The sequence below is a fragment of the Erithacus rubecula genome (assembly GCF_903797595.1).
Source record: "Erithacus rubecula genome assembly, chromosome: 12".
Lineage (NCBI taxonomy): Eukaryota > Metazoa > Chordata > Aves > Passeriformes > Muscicapidae > Erithacus > Erithacus rubecula.
This window is the reverse complement of record NC_136664.1, coordinates 3,287,432-3,305,338: the sequence shown is the minus strand read 5'-3', so window position 1 is coordinate 3,305,338 and position 17,907 is coordinate 3,287,432.

Genomic DNA, 17,907 nt, shown 5'->3' with positions numbered 1-17,907 from the left:
ATTGAAGTCGTTTTCCTGCACTGGCAAAGAACATTTTTATACTGAGTGAAGAATATGGCAAATACTCATATTTATGTCCTTTCAAAAGCTTTTTCTTTTCATGCAGTCCATATGCAGAGGGTGATATATAAAGAACATTTAATTGCTGCCATTTCTGTGTGGATCACTTGCATAAGAAGTTTGATAAGAAGTTTTCTTTGCCTTTACTATTTAACACTGTATAACTTCATTTTCTGAATTCTTATTGCTTGTGTTTGACATCATGTGTGTAAATAAATGCACTTGTGCACACCTACTCTGGGATATAGATGTGTCACAAATGGAGAATGAAGAATGATTTTGAGAAATATAAGGGGGAAAAAGGTCACTGCTCTGGTTCTTTTAAGAAATGTTTGGGCTCTCACTAGGCAGGAATGGGGAGTTTTCCATTTAACACTGATTTCCAAACTGCAGAAATCATTTTCTGCATCACATTTCAGTGTTAGAATTTCCTTTAAAGGGATGCTGCATGCTCCACATTATTTTCTGTTTCAACCCAGTTATTTAGAGAGAATTCTGCTCTTTCAGGGGGCAGCTATTTCACTCTGGATCATTCACAGCACAGAACCCAAAGGGTTTTTCTGGCTCAGATCTCACAAGCACCAAATTTCAAGCTCAGTCCTAGATTTTTGTCCTTCCCTGAGTGCAGAGTTCCAAGTTCCGTGCAAGCTGGTGGGTGAGCTGGGCTGGTTTAGAGGTGTTAACAAATCCCAGTGATTATGGCCAACATTAGTGACTCCTGCAGTAATTATCTGATGGAACAGGCAGATTAAGCTCTCACATGGGCAGGCAGATGCAGAGCTCTCAGTGTGGGTGACACTGGCAGATTGGGCTCTTATGGATCATTTTGCCTGAGAAAAAGTGAGAAGGGAGAGTTGTGTAACAGAGCTCCTCACCCCTTTGGCTTTCCACAGATCACATTCCTGTAAAATCCTAAAAAATGAAATTATTTCAGTAATTTCACAGCTTGGGGTAACTTGCTCCTGGTGAGTTCACATTCCAAGAATTGTATTTTTCAGCCATTCTGGAGAATAATTTACTCTTGATCGATTCCTCCCTCTGAGCTCTGGATTCTTGCTGCTGATCACACAAGCACACAAATTTTGGGGATTGCAGTAAAGTGACCTGGTGCTGTGGTTGCAGCTGTATCAAGGGCAATAAAATCTCAAGGAGCTAAAGGGTTAAAGTCCCTCACATACCCAGGATTGTGGAAATGAGAGTGGGAGGAAGAAATAAGGAACAAAACTTTGTATTTAAAGGCCTAACACCAGAGCAAAGCCCCTCAAATGTGCCCCACATATTAATTCAGCATCACTCATGTGGCTGGAAATGGAAGAAATGCTCCATTTGTTCTGAATGCTTTGGCTTTGCATTTAAAAATAAAATTGCCAAGGCTCTACAGGCATGTTATTTGTTGGGTTTTTTCTTGCCTTTATGTTTGCAGAGTTGGATAAATGTTATCACTTTAGTTTAATAGCATATCTGGAAGATGTTTGCTCATGTGTTTTCTACATTCAGCATATCAACATTTTTTCATGGATTTTTCGTGGATTTGTGGATAATTCTGGCTCTGTCTGGAAAACATAAATGCCAGATGGTAAAAAAATCAAGTGTGAGAGATCTGGATGTCTCATATGGGCAGGCATAATAAATAAAATATAAATAAATATCTATACAGAAGAGGTGATTTTCAACTCAGTCTAGTGGTTCTTAAAACACATTTCACAAAGTGTTTCCTGTTAAAAGACCAGCACAAAAATATTTGAGAACTCTTTTTTTATTTTTTTGAGAAGGTGCAGTTCCCTTCTTCAGCAAGTGCTCCCTTACCTGAGACCCTGTGAGTTACTTTTGATTTCTTATTGTCATTCCTTTGCAATAAATTCATCAGTGCTAATGCTTTGACTAAAGATGCAATTTCCTGAACACTCACCTGTGTTTGCTGAACACACTTTTTTTATTTTTTTTTCTGTTTCACTGGACTTCTCTTTTTACTTTGTTAGAACTTTTTTTTTTTTTTTTTTTTTTTTTTTTTTGTGAATGTAGAATCCAGGCCAGCAGGGTGGAAGAATTTAAATATTTAGTATCATGAATATTTTATTATCTTCAGGGTTACATTTGTGCCTGAAAAGAGAGAAAAGGAACATGTACTGCTGTCCATCTCTCAGCCTGGGCAGCAGCCACAGACCTGCTGAGCAAAGTCACATTTTTGAGATTTTACAGTACCTCCACACCCTGCATGATCCAGCATTGAACTAAACAAAACTTTTCTTTTTTTTAAGTAATTTTAAACCATTCTCAGTGTTTTTTTATTATGTAGCTTTTGTAGCTGTCTCTCTCTAGAACTCAGGGCAAATTGTTCACAGGCTTTAAATTTATAACAAATCCAGCAACATCTTTATTTAATAATAACATTTTTTAAAGGTCACCTGTATATTATCATTGAAAATCAAGAATAAAGTTAATTGCTGTGTAGTCCACTAAGAAACCTCTGCTCATCTGAAGGTTTTGCCCAACCCAAGCAGGACTGCAATAAATGAGACACAGCTTGTTATTCCAAGCACAGGATGCCATTCTCTGGAGTTTTCCAAAGTCCAGAGAAGAAGAAAACTTTCCTGCTGCACTTATTCTGATTTATAGAAACAATCCTTATAGAAAGCAGAGATTTCTAATGCTGCTGGCAGTCTCAGGAGCAGCAGAGTTGTAGAATCACAGGGTTGGGGAGGTTGGGAAAGAATTCCAAGTTCATCAAGTCCAGCCCAGCACCAGCACCGTGTTCAGCCCTGTCCCCTGGTGCCACATCCACACGTGCTCTGAACATTTTCATTTGATAACCCTTTCTAGCAAGAATTTTTTTTCAAATATTTTCAAATCTAAACCTCCTCTGGCACCACCTGAGGCCATTCCCTGCAGCCCTTGTGAGAACAGTGAGCAAGGCAGAAGTCAATTAATCAAAATAATCTCTTTGACAAGCTCAGCAAGCTGGTCATCCCCATTTTACAAAAAATGTCATCATGAAACCCAGTTTCTGTCTGAATGGAGAGCTCTGAGCAGTGCTGTGATACATTTATATGGCAGCTATTACACCCAGCCTGTGCAATACCTTTAAAACATATTTCATTTCCCAGTGCTAGCTTTTGTTTGAAACCAGGGGAAGGGCAATTTGGAACCATTATTGTGCACTTATAAAACAGCTGTAAAGGAAAAGGGAAAAGCAGATTACTGCAGCAATGGAAGCAGGGAACAAGAATTGCACTTGCTGAGGACTAAAGCTGCACATTTCCAGGTGTCTCAGGTGTCTCAGGCACCTCTGGCTCCTGCTGCCCCAAACTGTGTGAGGGGCTGATCTCCAGCTGGGCTTCTGCACACCTGACACCAGGACAGTGCTCAGAGGGAACCTGATCCTTGTCTGACACGTCCACCTGACAGTTTCCTGCCATCATTAAATGCCAGAGCATTTGTTCCTGTGCCAGGGGATGAGAGAGGTGCCTGTCCTTAATAGCTCTCAATTCTGAAAGAGCAGCTGAGGAACTTCAGCTTGTTCTATTGCCTTCTCTAGTCCTCAATGCATATAAATAAATGTAAATATAAATATAAATATAAATATAAATATAAATATAAATATAAATATAAATATAAATATAAATATAAATAAATAATATAAATAAATATAAAGTAACAGAATCTTTTAGAAGCTAAGGGATCTGTAGCACCTATTCTGAGGTGTGTAAGTGGGTTAGAAATCTGATTTCAGCAGTCTTGTGGCTTGTGGCCACCCAAAGCATTCACTCCTCTTGCTGTGAGTTCTCTCAGTGATGAATTTTCTCACTGTTCTAAAGCTCCCACTGGATTTTGTTGTGTCTGCCCACATTAAGTCATGGCATTGTAAAATACAAAAAAAAAAAAAAAAGACAGATAGATGAGGAGTTCATTGTTTGCTTCAGTGATGTGGTCCAAATTTTAAAAATAAGAAGTTTTTTTTTTTTCCCTCCTTTTAAGACATCCTTCTAAAATAAATGACATAATGGACCCAAATGAAAATACCTAGAGTTTAATTTCAGCCTAATGTGAGCACCTGAGAGGGATAGAAGAAGGGGAATGGGATGAATTTTGAAATGCCATCAGCCTGGCAAGGAGCCCCATGATAACTGGGAATACTGGCAATAAAATGCATGTGCTGGGAAACGTGTTGTGGTTGTTTTCCTGAGGATGGAGCACAGCGTGACTGTGGGGGATTGTAAACAGCAGTGGGATTCAAAATTATCTGTGGGCTGCAGAAAAGTCTGATTGTGGAGAATTTTGGTTTTAGACTGTCCCACAGACCAACAGTTTATCACCTATATTTTATGAAAGTGAGGGAGGAGGTGCCCAAAGCTTGAATTTACATTAATTACTTGCTGAGGAAGTTGAGAGTAGCTGACACAAGCCATCCATCCCCTGGGGCTGGGAAAGGCTCTGCTTGGGGGAACCTCTGTGCCTGGAGGGGCTGCACTGATCTTCCAGCTGCATTCCACACAGAGCAGTGAAAAACAGGGATGGGAATGATTCCCAGAGGCCACACACACCTGCTCCCAAAGCAGGATTAAAATATTTTTATCCCATTGCTAGCAGGTACTTGTTGCCCATTCCCTCTCCCCTGGCACAAGTGGTCATTGAGGACACCCCACAAATGGATCCATTCCTCTGCTGCCAGTGCTGAACTCTCTTTAGCAAGAGACTGATGAGGAATTGTCAGGATTTTTCCCACTTTTCAAACTCCCTTCTGCCACTCTTACTTTGTGGTTATGGAGAATTGCAAGGAGCAGAGCAGTTGGGAAAACCACACTGTGTAGTTCCAGCTCAATAACTGCTTTTGGTGTCTAGAATATCTTCTGAGTGATGTTTCCCAGCTCTCCCACCACCTTTATTACTCTCTGCATGTTTCAAGAGACTCTCTATAACCTTCTTTACACCCTTAGGCTGCAGATACCAAAGTAATTCAGGTGGCAAAGATGGGAACCCATGGGGTTGTGTAGACCCCTTGCAGATTGGGGCCAAAAACCAGAACTCTGCCAGGGCTAATGGAAATTTTGGTGTCAACAGTTCAGGCAGCCCAGAATCCTGCTGAGCAGGGGCTGCCTGGCACAATGTGCTCCTGTGGCTGGCACTGAAGGTAATCATTCTAATAATTCCTGACCACAGAATGGCAGGAAAACACCAGGATTGAAAATGATCTTTATCAAATGAACTGAGAATGTGCATTGTGGCTGAAACACTCTCAGGGGTGCTCTTGGCTCTCATTCTCCCAGCCTCAAAGACATTTTTGCCAATATTATGTACAGGAGACAGCATCAAGCAACATTCATGTGTCAGTGCCACCTTAATGTGAGCCCTGCAGCAAGATTCAGAGTCCTCCTGGCTGGAATTTCAGCCCAGGAACTTGACTTCTAAAGCTTTCCATTTAAAGTGTGCAATTTTTAGAGGGAATGGGTTAAAAAGAGGAGAAGTTTTCATAAATCAGGAACCAGAGTTTGTGTAAATGACTGGTGTAGACATCACTCACATCAAGGGGAAACAGAACGTTTCAGCTCTGGTAGGTTATTAAAGGAAATTGGGCTAACATGCCAGAGAGGAATGTTTAGAATATGTAAATTATCCAAATGTGTGTGCTTTGAGTAATATATCAGAGAATGGAGAGCTCTGCTGGGAGCAGAGACATTTTTACTTAATCATGGAATTAACCAGTGCAGCCACAGTTTCAGGTTTTCTTTCTGAAGAGATGTTGAAAGGTTTTGTGAAAAACCTGCTGTGGGTCAAAGGTACTTAATCACAAAGCTAAGGCAGGGCTGAATTTATTTTCCTGTTATTTTTATTTCAATGAAATAATTATTAATTTCAATACCAAATTTGGAGAGAATGTGGCTGTATTTAATGAGAGGAACCAAGGCACTAAAACCTTAACAACTGATTGCCTATCTAGGTATTTTTTCTTTATGTGTAAACCTATCTACAACTTTTCATCTACACATTTGGATGCAAGAAGTCCATAATATATCTTTATATATTTATTATCATCAATTTCTACTTGTATAATCCCACTCCTTTGTGTAGAATTGCAGTAATAATGGGTTATTTTGTCACAAAGCTGAATGTGACCACTGGCAGCAGGTGCTGATAGAAGTGTCCTTCAACACTAAATTAAAAATATGTGATTCTATCATCATCTGTCTAGACCAGGGGCTTTCATCCTCCTGCTGTCTGCTGCATCATGACAGTTTCCACAACTTCATCTCCAATTTAGGTATGAGCAGCAGCACTTATGGCAACCAGAAATAGCCTGGCTTCCAGCAAGATGTCACTCACCCCATAAAGTTAATAAAAAGTCCTGCAGTTTCCATCTCACACGTCAGGAGAACGTGAATCCAAGGCTGTGGGAATGGCCATCTGTTCTGCCTGCACAGTGCTGCTACTTGGGAGGGATGAATTACTCAGATGCTCTCATTTTTAGAGACATCTGGAACTGATGGCCATCTATTAAAAAAAAAAAAATACAGCAGCACAGAAAAAATTAAATTGTGCTGAGTGCCTTCTCCATGGGATCATGAGAAATGTAAGGACCAACATTTGTAGAATCATGGAGTGGTTTGGGTTGGAGAGGATTTTAAAGCTCATTGAGTCCCACCCCATGGGCAGGGACACCTCCCACTGTCCCAGGCTGCTCCAAGCCCCATCCAGCCTGACCTTGGATCTTCCAGGGATCCAGGGGCAGCCACAGCTGCTCTGGGCACCCTGTGCCTCTCCACCCTCACAGGGAAAATTATTTCCTGATATCTCATCTAAATCTACTCAGGAAAATGCAATAAAGCCAGAGGGCATGACATCATTAGTAGGTTTTCCTAGTTTGTTTCCTTAATGACACCATGAAGCACAGGGGGAAGTAGAAGAAGATAATCAGGAGTGCAGCAAGGTGATAAAATCAAAACTCAGTTATTCACAGACAAATAGGGCATATTGTCCAAGCCTTTAGAATGGAGGTACTGAATTATATTTTAGGATTATAGTGCTAATTGGTACAGGGCAATCCCAAAGGTGCATAAGACAGTTCTGTATCCCAAGGGCACTTTGGAACCCAAGGAACATTTCCTGTGCTGTGTGATGGGATAATTCAGCTGCCAGCCCTGGGATCAGCTGGAACAGACACAGAGAGGTTGGAAAATAAGGAAACAGCAGCTCACAGGGAAGAGGGGGAACTGTTTTTGGTGAGGAGAGCAGGAGCAGCAGCTGCTGAGCATCACTGTGAAGCACCTCGAGCCCTGGAGCTGATTCTTCACCCCCAGCAGGGACAGGACCTTGGACAAGGTGCTTTTGGGGCAAGTGCAGGGTCAGGAGGAGGCGTGGGGAGAGCAGGGCATGGTTAATAACTCTGAATTATTGCAGCATCAATGAACTCAGCTGGTGCCACACAGGCAGTGAGGGATCAGCTCAGTCCCTGTCCCACCTGGGGACTGCAGCATCTCCCTGCAGGGCTGTGCCACTCTCATTTCTGCTCTCCCAAGGCATTTTTCCTAAAAAAACCCTTTTTTTTTTCAAAAGTAAAATGAACATTGTAACAATATAAATAATTTTTTTCAGTATTGAAACAATCAGAATATTTTTGCAATTCTCTCTTTAGTACCTGAAGCAATCAAAGTCTTCCAGAATTTTCTTTCTCATAGAGAATTTGTGTCAGTATTTCCTGACACAGTGTTTGTATCAGAGCAGGGAGTTTTGATGGAGAAGTTTGGAGATCCATTCATTTAAAGACTCAGCCTTGCTGTGAAGTTTCCTCCCAGCAGCTCCTGTTTAGGAACATGGTTTTTCATGTACTTAAATTTAAGTCAAACACACCAACAGGATTTCATATGGATAGAGCAGGTGCTTAACAAGAGTATTGCCAATACCTGCAGCTAAATCACAAATTAACCTTTGCAAATTTTGTTTATAAAAAAATGATGTTATCCCACTTATAGTTCCTGCTTGGTTCTGAAAGGTATATTTACATTTTTAATCTTTTCATGGTAATGATGAAGTCTTAATGTTGAATTTACTTTTTATTTTTATTTTTTATTTCCTGTGAGATGAAAGTCTTGGAGCCACCAACTTGCTGGACCTGCAATTTAAAGGAAGAGAGGAAAACACCAAAGAGTGGGGAATGAAATTCAAAATAGTTGCTTGGCTTAAGTTGTGTATTGCTGCTGTCAAACCTAAAACCAAATATTTTGTACAAGGAAAATGCTGCTCACAGCCTGGGCAGGTGCTCTGCACCTGTGGATTTGGCAAGATCTGACTTTTTCCTTTACTGAGCAGCAAACGATTCAGGTGAAATATTTTCACACAAATCCACCTCTCCTGCAAAGATCTTGCACACCTGGACAGTGAGCTGTGAGACCTCAAAAAGTGAGATTTTGTGTCAGAACTGGTAATTCTTCACTCACTTTGCTGTGCAGAGCAAACTTTTACACAGGAGCTTGTGAACCTCAGAGACACAAATTCACCTTTCAGGGGAAGCATTGCTTGTGGGGGCTGCTAAAACCATTGTGTCAGAAATGTATTTCCAATCTTTTCTCTGATTTACCATCATTTGATTGCTTCAGGATCAAATATTGAGTGTTGTGATGTAATTCAGGCTGTCTGTATCTACATTATTCCTGACAGAGCAAACTGGAAGTGACTCATCAATGCTTTACTCAAGGATGTGTTTGTTCACATATATATATATTAAATGCTCATACATATTTTAAATTTTGAAGTGGATTTTCTGCCCTTATTGCAACAAAGTAGTTAAATACAAGATTTTGTGCCCATTTTATGAGTTTTTTGGGGGGTTTTTGGAACCAGCCCCTCACTCAGTCACACGCTTTGCTGCATCCAGGTTCCTTTGGAGACTGAATCCTCAGTGAGCAACACACAGATGGCAATTTGTGCCAGCATTCCTGGGTTTATTACTCCCCATTTCAGATGGCTATTTAATTTGTTATCACTTTTGGCAGGAAAACTGGCTGTTAATGTAATCAAACGCCTGCTTTCTGTCAGGCCCCAGGCATTTATTTTCATTACTGGGGTTGCCTAAAAAAAAAAAATTAAAAAAAAAAAAAAATCAACCTGGAGGGTGGTTGTTGGAGTGAAGCTCTTTGGAGAGCTCTGTGTCCATCTGGTGTGTGATTTTGGAATAAACAGAGAGGGCCTGGTGTATCTTCAGGAGGTGTGAGAGCAGGATGCTTAATAACAGCCACAGGGAAATGATGCCTGGCTGAGGATCATGAGATTTATCTTGATTTGAAAGATCTTAAAGGAGGGAAGAGTCCAGGAGGCATGGAAATAAAATGGAAGTTTTCACTCTCAGCCCCCTCAGTTGCTCTGGTTGTAATTTTTAGCAGTGTTTCTAATTCCATTCACTGTGTGTTTCTCGAGGATGCTCTCCCCCACAGATTGTCCAGCCCTAAATCCTTTTACAAGAAAGGCCTTGTAAAAATATGGTTTAAGCCCTGCTACTCTGACCAAGCTAGCTTGTAAGTTCCCATGTGAAATAATCAAAAGAATAAAAGTCAGTTTGCATAACAATCTATTCTTGTTAAAAATAAGTTGCACAAAAACAATAAATCTGTCCCATGAGAATCAGTGAAGAAGAGATGTAAAATCTCCAGGAATAAAGACACAAAAGCCATTTATTGACCAATAAACTGACTTTCAGTGGATTGTTAACCAAGTTAACCAAGTTAACCAAGGGTTTCACAAGGTTCCTTCTGATATTTCCTATAACTACAAGCTGTGTGAATAAAGAGTTGTTCTTTCTGCATGAAGAAAAACCCAATCTGTCACTGGATTATGTACATTGACTTAGCAGAGAGATGTTAAGGCTAAGATTTTAAGAGATTTTAAGATTTTTAAGAAATGCGTATATGAGAAGTGGCTGCTGAAATCCTAAAGATCTGTGAGAGAAAAATATTGGGGGGACATTGAATAATAATGATATTCTGCACAACCCAACTAATATATGGGAGCCAAACAGCAAAGGCAAGCAAACAACTTTCTATTTCCATCATGCAAATGTTTTATTTTTAATTCAGTACATAGTTAACAGAGGGGTTTTAAGAGGCCATTAGCCAAGAATTTCCTCTTGGTTGATTTTCTTTTCTTATAACAGAATGGCTCTGGTTACATTCTGTGGTCTATTAATGACAAAAAAATTGATGGTAAAAGAAAATATTGAGTTGATGATCAAGAACAAAGCCCAGAGAGCAATTTAACTGGATTCAGCTTGTGGTACCTGGTGCATCCAGACCCTAAGTCTGAAACCCCTTCAGTCATTAAAACATGTTAATTGCAAAACCTGAACCCTTAAACTGAACCATAGAATGTATAAAAAAACCATATTTAAATGTATTATCTAAACAGATGAAGTGTTGGTCTGGAAGATCAAGATATCAAGGGTCCATCTCCAGCAACCTTTGCTGTATTTTTGCCCAAATCCTATGAATCATCTGTGGTGCAGTTTTAAAAATGAGGACAAATGAGCTTTTTCTACTCAAAGAGTCAGTATTATTTTTTTTAATGTTATTTATACCAAATTAAATCTAGGGAAAGTTGTTAAATCACTAAATTAAATATTTCCATCAAACAATATGACATTTTTTTTTATTTTCTGGTTTCCTAGGAAACCCATTTTTGCAGTCCCCATTTGTCCATGTGCTGCAGCTGCTGTGGGTTGAGCTCTGAAGTTTTCACAGCAATTCTGGAGGGGCAGGGCAGGGTCAGGCTCTGCTCTGGGGCTGGCAGGATCAATGGCAGGGACAGGGCAGGACAGAATGGGCAGGGATTTGTAATGGGGTGGAATTTGTGATGGGATGGAATTTGTGATTGGCAGGAATTTGTGATGGGATGGAATTTGTGATGGGGAGGAATTTGTGATGGGAAGGAATTTGTAATGGGCAGGAATTTGTGATGGGCAGGAATTTGTGATGGGAAGGAATTTGTGATGGGATGGAATTTGTGATGGGGAGGAATGTGTGATGGGATGGAATGTGTGATGGGAAGGAATTTGTGATGGGCAGGGATTTGTGATGGGATGGAATTTGTGATGGGAAGGAATTTGTGATGGTCAGGAATTTGTGATGGGCAGGGATTTGTGATGGGCAGGGATTTGTGATGGGATGGAATTTGTGATGGGATGGAATTTGTGATAGGCAGGAATGTGTGATGGGATGGAATTTGTGATGGGAAGGAATTTGTGATGGGCAGGGATTTGGGATGGGATGGAATTTGTGATAGGCAGGAATTTGTGATGGGAAGGAATTTGTGATGGGATGGAATTTGTGATTGGCAGGAATTTGTGATTGGCAGGAATTTGTGATGGGATGGAATTTGTGATAGGATGGAATTTGTGATGGGATGGAATTTGTGATGGGAAGGAATTTGTAATGGGCAGGGATTTGTGATGAGCAGGAATTTGTGATGGGAAGGAATTTGTGATTGGCAGGAATTTGTGATGGGATGGAATTTGTGATGGGATGGAATTTCTGATAGGAAGGTGCAGTGCAGGTGTAGTCAAAAAATCAGAAATGTTTTTGTTTCTATTCCCAGGAGCCAAACACTCATGTTTCATTAATGCTCTGGTTTGAAACCCCTGAGTTTACACCTCTGACCATCCACTGAGTGAGTATTTTAAGAACATGTTTTCTTCTAGAATGGCTGTAAAGCAAAGATCCCATTTTATTTGGATTGGGATTTTAAACAGTATCAGAATGAGCCAAAAACATTGCAGTCAAAATCAAAACAACTTTTGTGTCTGTGAACTTCCAAATTCTTTAGAATAAAATAATGTAGCTGCATTTCTCTTGATGAAACCATGAGAAATATTTGATATTTTTAAGATTTCTGGGCAGAAATGTGTGTGCTTCAATAGGCAAAAATCAGCCACCTCCACTGCTCCCTGCCCTGCTAACACCACACCAAGGTCTAGGAATTTTCTCTGGCTCCTACTCAAAGGTCCATTTTAATTTGGATACTCTAATCCAGGTGACTGAGTGCACAAACCAACTGATTCCTACAGAAATAGTCACCCTGAGAAATTCTTAACTGAAATTAATTGGATGTTGCCTTTAATAAATGACAAAAATTTAAGGGAATTTTGAAATTATCTTTTAAGCAACTATCAGAATAAGAAAATTGGTGGGTTTTGAAAAAGTGATCATGTTTTCATTTCCATATTTCAGGTATCTCCATCTCAAAAAATGAGATGCTTCACACAGGAACAAAATGTTTTCAGATCCAGGAATGGAATTTTTTGGTCAAACAGAACCAATGACAAGAAATTTGAATTTCTCTTCCTCGAGGAGTTTCAAAGTGTTGATGGATTGTCCTGATGCACAACATGAAACACTTCCAAAATCTTACAGCTCTTCAGGGAACAGGAAAAATCTTCCCACTCAGTTCTTGTGGCAACAGAGGTATTTCATACTGCACTTTAAAAACATTGACAGATTTCTTCCTGCAGTCAAGGGAAGGCAGTGAGAGTTTATGTGTTTCAAAGAGAATTGAGATGCTGGCAGACAATATCAATGTCTGTGTGTGTGTGTCTTTCAAAATGCAGTTGTAGCATGAATCACATTCTGAAGAGTTATATAAGGTTTGGGCTATGAGTAAAAGGTGGGTTTTATTTTCCCCCAGGGGAAAATTTGAATCTAGTGAAACAAAAAAAAAAAAAAAAAAAAAAAAAATTGAGATTTGATTGTAACAATAACTAAAAAGCTGGAAGCCCTTGAATTAGGAGCCTATTTATGTGAGTTCAGTATATTGTATTTCTAAAAGGATAAATATCAGTGTACAGAGGGCCAGTTTAGAGAACAGCTTCTGTGGCCTGAATTTAAAAAACACTCCATTCTGGTGACAAATAAGAAAGGTCCCCTTGGTTATGTAAAAAGAAGAGGGAAGCATCTCAGTGAATAATCCTGAGGGATTACAGAGTCCCAGTGCAAGTCCAGCATTAGCCAGCAGCCAATGGCTTCACATCTGGAACTGGGAGCCCAAAGTCAGCTGGGGGGTGGCACTCATCAAAAATAGATCTGCTGGGGAGCTAAGGTGATTATTGGTGCTGATTTGCAGGATTAGACACGGGCAGCAGTCTGTCAGGCTATTTCTTCACTTGAGCACACAAAAAAAAAACCTCCTGGTGCAAGCAGGGATTGATGGGGAGGGGGAATTTGGGAGGGCAGACACCTTCCCTCTGTTCCTCTGCTGCTTGGAGCTGAGCTCAGACCTGCAGGGATTTGTGTAAATGGTTCATGTCATCTCCCTGCCTGGTGCTGTGAGGTGTTTGCAGCTGGATTCTGATCCAGGTTGTGGAAATTGCAGGGGACAGGGAGTTACAGGTTGGTTTCTTCGAAGGAAATCTGGATGCAGGGGATGGACTGAGAGTGGTGCAATTCATAGTTTTGTTTTAGAATAAAAAAGTCAAAGGACTCCCCACTGTAATCTGTGCAAAAATCTGACTGGGAAACCCTTGCTTTCCTTGTTAATAATTCCTCTTCCTTCCTATTTTCAGAATTGTTCTGCTTTGCAAGAAAACACTTAGCAAATATTGCAGCAGAAGAATAGATTGCTGTTCAGGGATGGGAAAAATATGCACTTTTTGAGGCTAAACAAGCAGCTTGGATAACCAAATGTATGTGTTCCTGACAACCCATTTCCCTTCATTTGCTGAGACAATGATAGAACAAACAATTTAAAATAATAAGCACATTCAGAAGAATTACAAGGTGTGCTGTCTGCCAAGGGGGAAAGACTCATCCATCAAAGAAATGATTACAGGTAGTTTGACCAGATCCTGCTAATTCCAGCAGGTACCACAATTTCCTCCTAACTCCTGGTTTATGCATTTACTGATGGTGAATGAATATTCTGTTGAGCACTGTGCTTTCAGCTGGCCATTAAGTTAACTGCTGAGAAATTAGAGCTGGACCTCAGAAATGCAGATTCATGATCATTTGGTAATTCTTTAATCAGCTGCTCCTGCTGAATTGCCATGTGAATTTTGTTTTACCTGAGGCTGTGTCATCCATAGTTACCATTCAGATTAACCTGCCAGGCCAAGTAAATGTACTTTCCTAATTAGGTTCTTAGGACAAAATATTCCAAGATCCTTTCCCCCTTTGGTGGGGAAACTCTCTCCTGAGAGGGGAATGCTGCTGAAAAAAGCTGCAGCAGCCAATTCCCCCGTGCAGAACGTGGGTGGATTCGATGGGGATTCACATCTTGGAGCACAGATAATAAAAGTGAAGCCCATAAACCCAGTTATTGAAGCCCTGACGGGCAGCAGCACTTCCTAAGCCTAATGGCTGCACCCAGCTCGTGTTTGGAGACAATCTCACCCAGTAAATAATCACAAGATACAATGGATCTGTGGGAATTAAGTTCTTAGGAGGTGGTGATGTCATGTCCACAGATTCAGGGCACTATTCACTTGCTTTTGGGAAACATTTGAGAGTTACATAATATTCCTCAATCCATGTTCTGGATCAGCTTTGTTCCATCAGGCTTTTCCCATTACTTTAATAACTTCTGGCTTCAGCTTCACAAGTTCGCTTTTTAAAAAAAAAAAAAAAGTGCCACCATATTTAAAAATAAATTTAAAATAAATGAAAAAAACCCAAGCAAAACAAAGAAAAAATCCAGGGAATCCAGCAGTTTCTAATTCATGGTTGTTACTTGCTCACATGGATATAAATAATAGGGGTTGTTTAACTGAGGGCAGCTTATTTCTTATCTGAGGAAATATTAATGCCCTCCCTGTTATCTAATTCAGCATAATGTAAGGGGATTTAGTGGAGATTAAGAGAGAAAGTGGGAGAAGGATTTATATTCTTTAGGGCCATGCTGGTGCTCCCAGGAGTTTTGGCATCACTTCCATTAGAAGAGGTGACTGCTCTCTGAGGAGTTAAAATAATTGGAAGGAGAGGCAAGCTCTTACACTGGGATGAAAAGTCCTGAGGAAAAATAGAAGCAATTGTTCAAGTTTCAGACTCCCTGCCCTGCTGCTGGAGGGAAATATCTTTGTTCCAGACCTGGAGCCTGAGGAAAGGCCAGCACCTCAGCAGCATTTAATTTTTGCCAGCTCTGCTCCTCTGCAGAGCTTCGCTCCCTGGGGTGATCCAGGCTGGCCAGGCATTGACAGCACAGCTCTATCACAAAATGTTATCAGATCTCCCCAGTTTGTGCAGCTCCTGGGCTCTGGGAAAGGCTGTGACACCTCCAGTGAGAGATCCAGCATTCCCCCAGTGGGTGCTTTCAGCTCTGTGAATATGTATTGGATTTATGCAGGAATAAACTTTGTGTATAGGTGAGGAGCTGTTTCAGAACTCTGCTTCTGTTAGCCCTGAATGATTTGATGTGATTGAATCCCCAAATTTCCCATTGCAGTTGAGAATTCAAGGAATGCTCTACTGTACCAGAGTGCCTCTTTCTAGTGACATTAAATACTTGGATAATATTTTCTCCTCAGCCTTGGAGCTCAAAGCATCATCCTGTTTCCTGAAAGTCATTTCCACAAGCATTTTGGAGAAATGAGACAAATCTATTCATTGCAAACTTACCCTTGATAGGGAATTCCTAACCAGGGAAAGATTTATGCAAAGTCAACCACTGTTCTGAGGTTTTATAAGATTCCAGCTGATGCCAGTAACAGATTCAAGTAAATTTTGTGGGAGACTGGTTGTGCTGAACAACCAACAGTGACAGAAATTTTCTTCAGCATCTCAGCTCATGTGTAAAATGCAAGGTTGACCTTTCCCCATGGAGGTGACATTGGTAGATATGCACAATTATACCTTGATAAGGATGAAAATGGGATCCCTCAGGGCAGTATGAAGGCACCAGACTATTTATGATATTTGATCTTGCAGTTCTGCTGAGTGTAACAGCTCTTTGTGGTGCTAGCTGAGCAAAGGCAGGTCAGAAACTCAACTCTTCCAGGCTGTGTAGTGAAACAAACACCACCCTTCCACACAAAGGAGGCTTGAAGGGCAGGGACAACATTAAAAAGTGGATTTGAACTTAGGAAAGTTACATTTGCAGTCATCCTTCTCCACTGTGTGAGGGTGGAAACCTGTGTCTGACCAGGATCATGGGCATCTGCTGTTTGGAGCAGGTTGGAGGCAATTCCATCCAGATCATTGGGTTTTACAGCCTGCTCATTTTTATTGCTTGTTATTCCAAGTAAAAGGAGTAACCCTTTGGGAAGGGAAAGAGAAAAAAACCCTGGAGATAATAATATATCTGTAACCATGCTGTCCAGTCATTTGCATGCACAAATGGAAACCCTTGTGCTTTGTGAAAGTGAAAGTTTTCTGTCCAGCTTAATCCAGACAGTGATCCCATAATCCATGTCACATTTACTGCCTTCCCCTCCTAACCAGTTTGGAGTCAGCATGATTTCTTCCAAATGTTAATGAAAACCAGGGAGCACTTTCTCAGGGAAGCAAATGGAAATAAAATCCATATTTCCAGCCATTATTACAGCTCAGGTCTGACTTTGGGTTTATGTCACAGCATTTCCTTAAGCTCAACTTCCAGCCTTTGTTCTTTTCTGACCTGGAATATTGGAGGAGTTTGAGGTGACCAAGAAAATTTTTGCTTAGTAAATCAAAGAAACACCTTCCTATAGAATTCTCAAATATAAACAAACGTTCTGTTTGTCTGTTTGGGTTTTTTTTCCTAAGAAATATAAAAATTACATGCCAGATCTCAGAACTTCTTCTTTTCATCGCTCCATGTGTGTAATTTTTTGTTGAGCTTCTCTCACAAGCAATTTTCATGCCAGCCCTGCCTCCCCACCCTGCTGCTATTTATCCATCCCCCAGCCCTTGGACATTCCTGGATTTTCAGCAGAATCCTTTTCCTGGATCAACCACTGCTGTATCTCCCATGGAAAGCTCCTCTGGGTGTGTGTTTGCCCATTTTCAGTGCAGCTCAGGGACAGAAAACAAGGGTGATGCTGCTCCATCCTCAGTCTGTAATGTTCTCAGAGGAGAGCTCTGCCTGGCCCAGTGAATCCAGGGGGAGCTCAGAGTGTGATAAATGAATATACAGCTCAAAAATGCACATCAGAGCTCATCAGAGTTTGATGCCTTGGTCCAAGAAGTGCTGGGGACACTCCTGGCCAGAAGTTTGTGTCCATTAACCTGCTGCAAGAGGTGGTTCAATTTTTGCCTAATTTCCTCTTGGTTTGTTTTCCATCTGATGTCCTGTTCTGGGGTGATTTGTGGTTAATTTGCAGCCCTTCTCTGAAATACCATATGTGAATTAATCAGGATTCCCTTAAATCTGAAATGGGACCCCTAAATCAGGCCCCCCTGTCAGGAGCTTTCCTCTCCAGCACCTCACTTCAGTCACTCCTCACCCACTCATGTGGGGACGCTGAGTTTAATTGTGTTATTCCTGGCAAAGAAGGAGAAAAAAAGCAGAGGAAAACTAGTTCTAACAATCCTATTTGTGAATTATAACTGTACACTCTAATCTAATCATGTTTCTCTTTCCCCAGATGTGGAGAATTTTAAGAGTGCCTCATTACCGACCACTAATTAAATCTGCTGTGAAAGAAATGTTGGGTGAAATCCTGCCAGCTTGGAGCTGCTGGCCAAGATCCCACTGACTTCAGTGGCACTCAAGTGTTGCTTTTTGGGTTTTGGTCTAATCAGAAGATGATCATTGTAATTATATATTATCTGGTAACATCTGGGATCTCCAATTAAATCTCTGGCTTCGTAAAGAGGCAAGTAAAGAGGTTTATTTGGGTTTTAGGTCATTCATCACGGGCAAAATCCTGACAAGTGCCTGCCTATAACCAATTTTTTTTTTTTT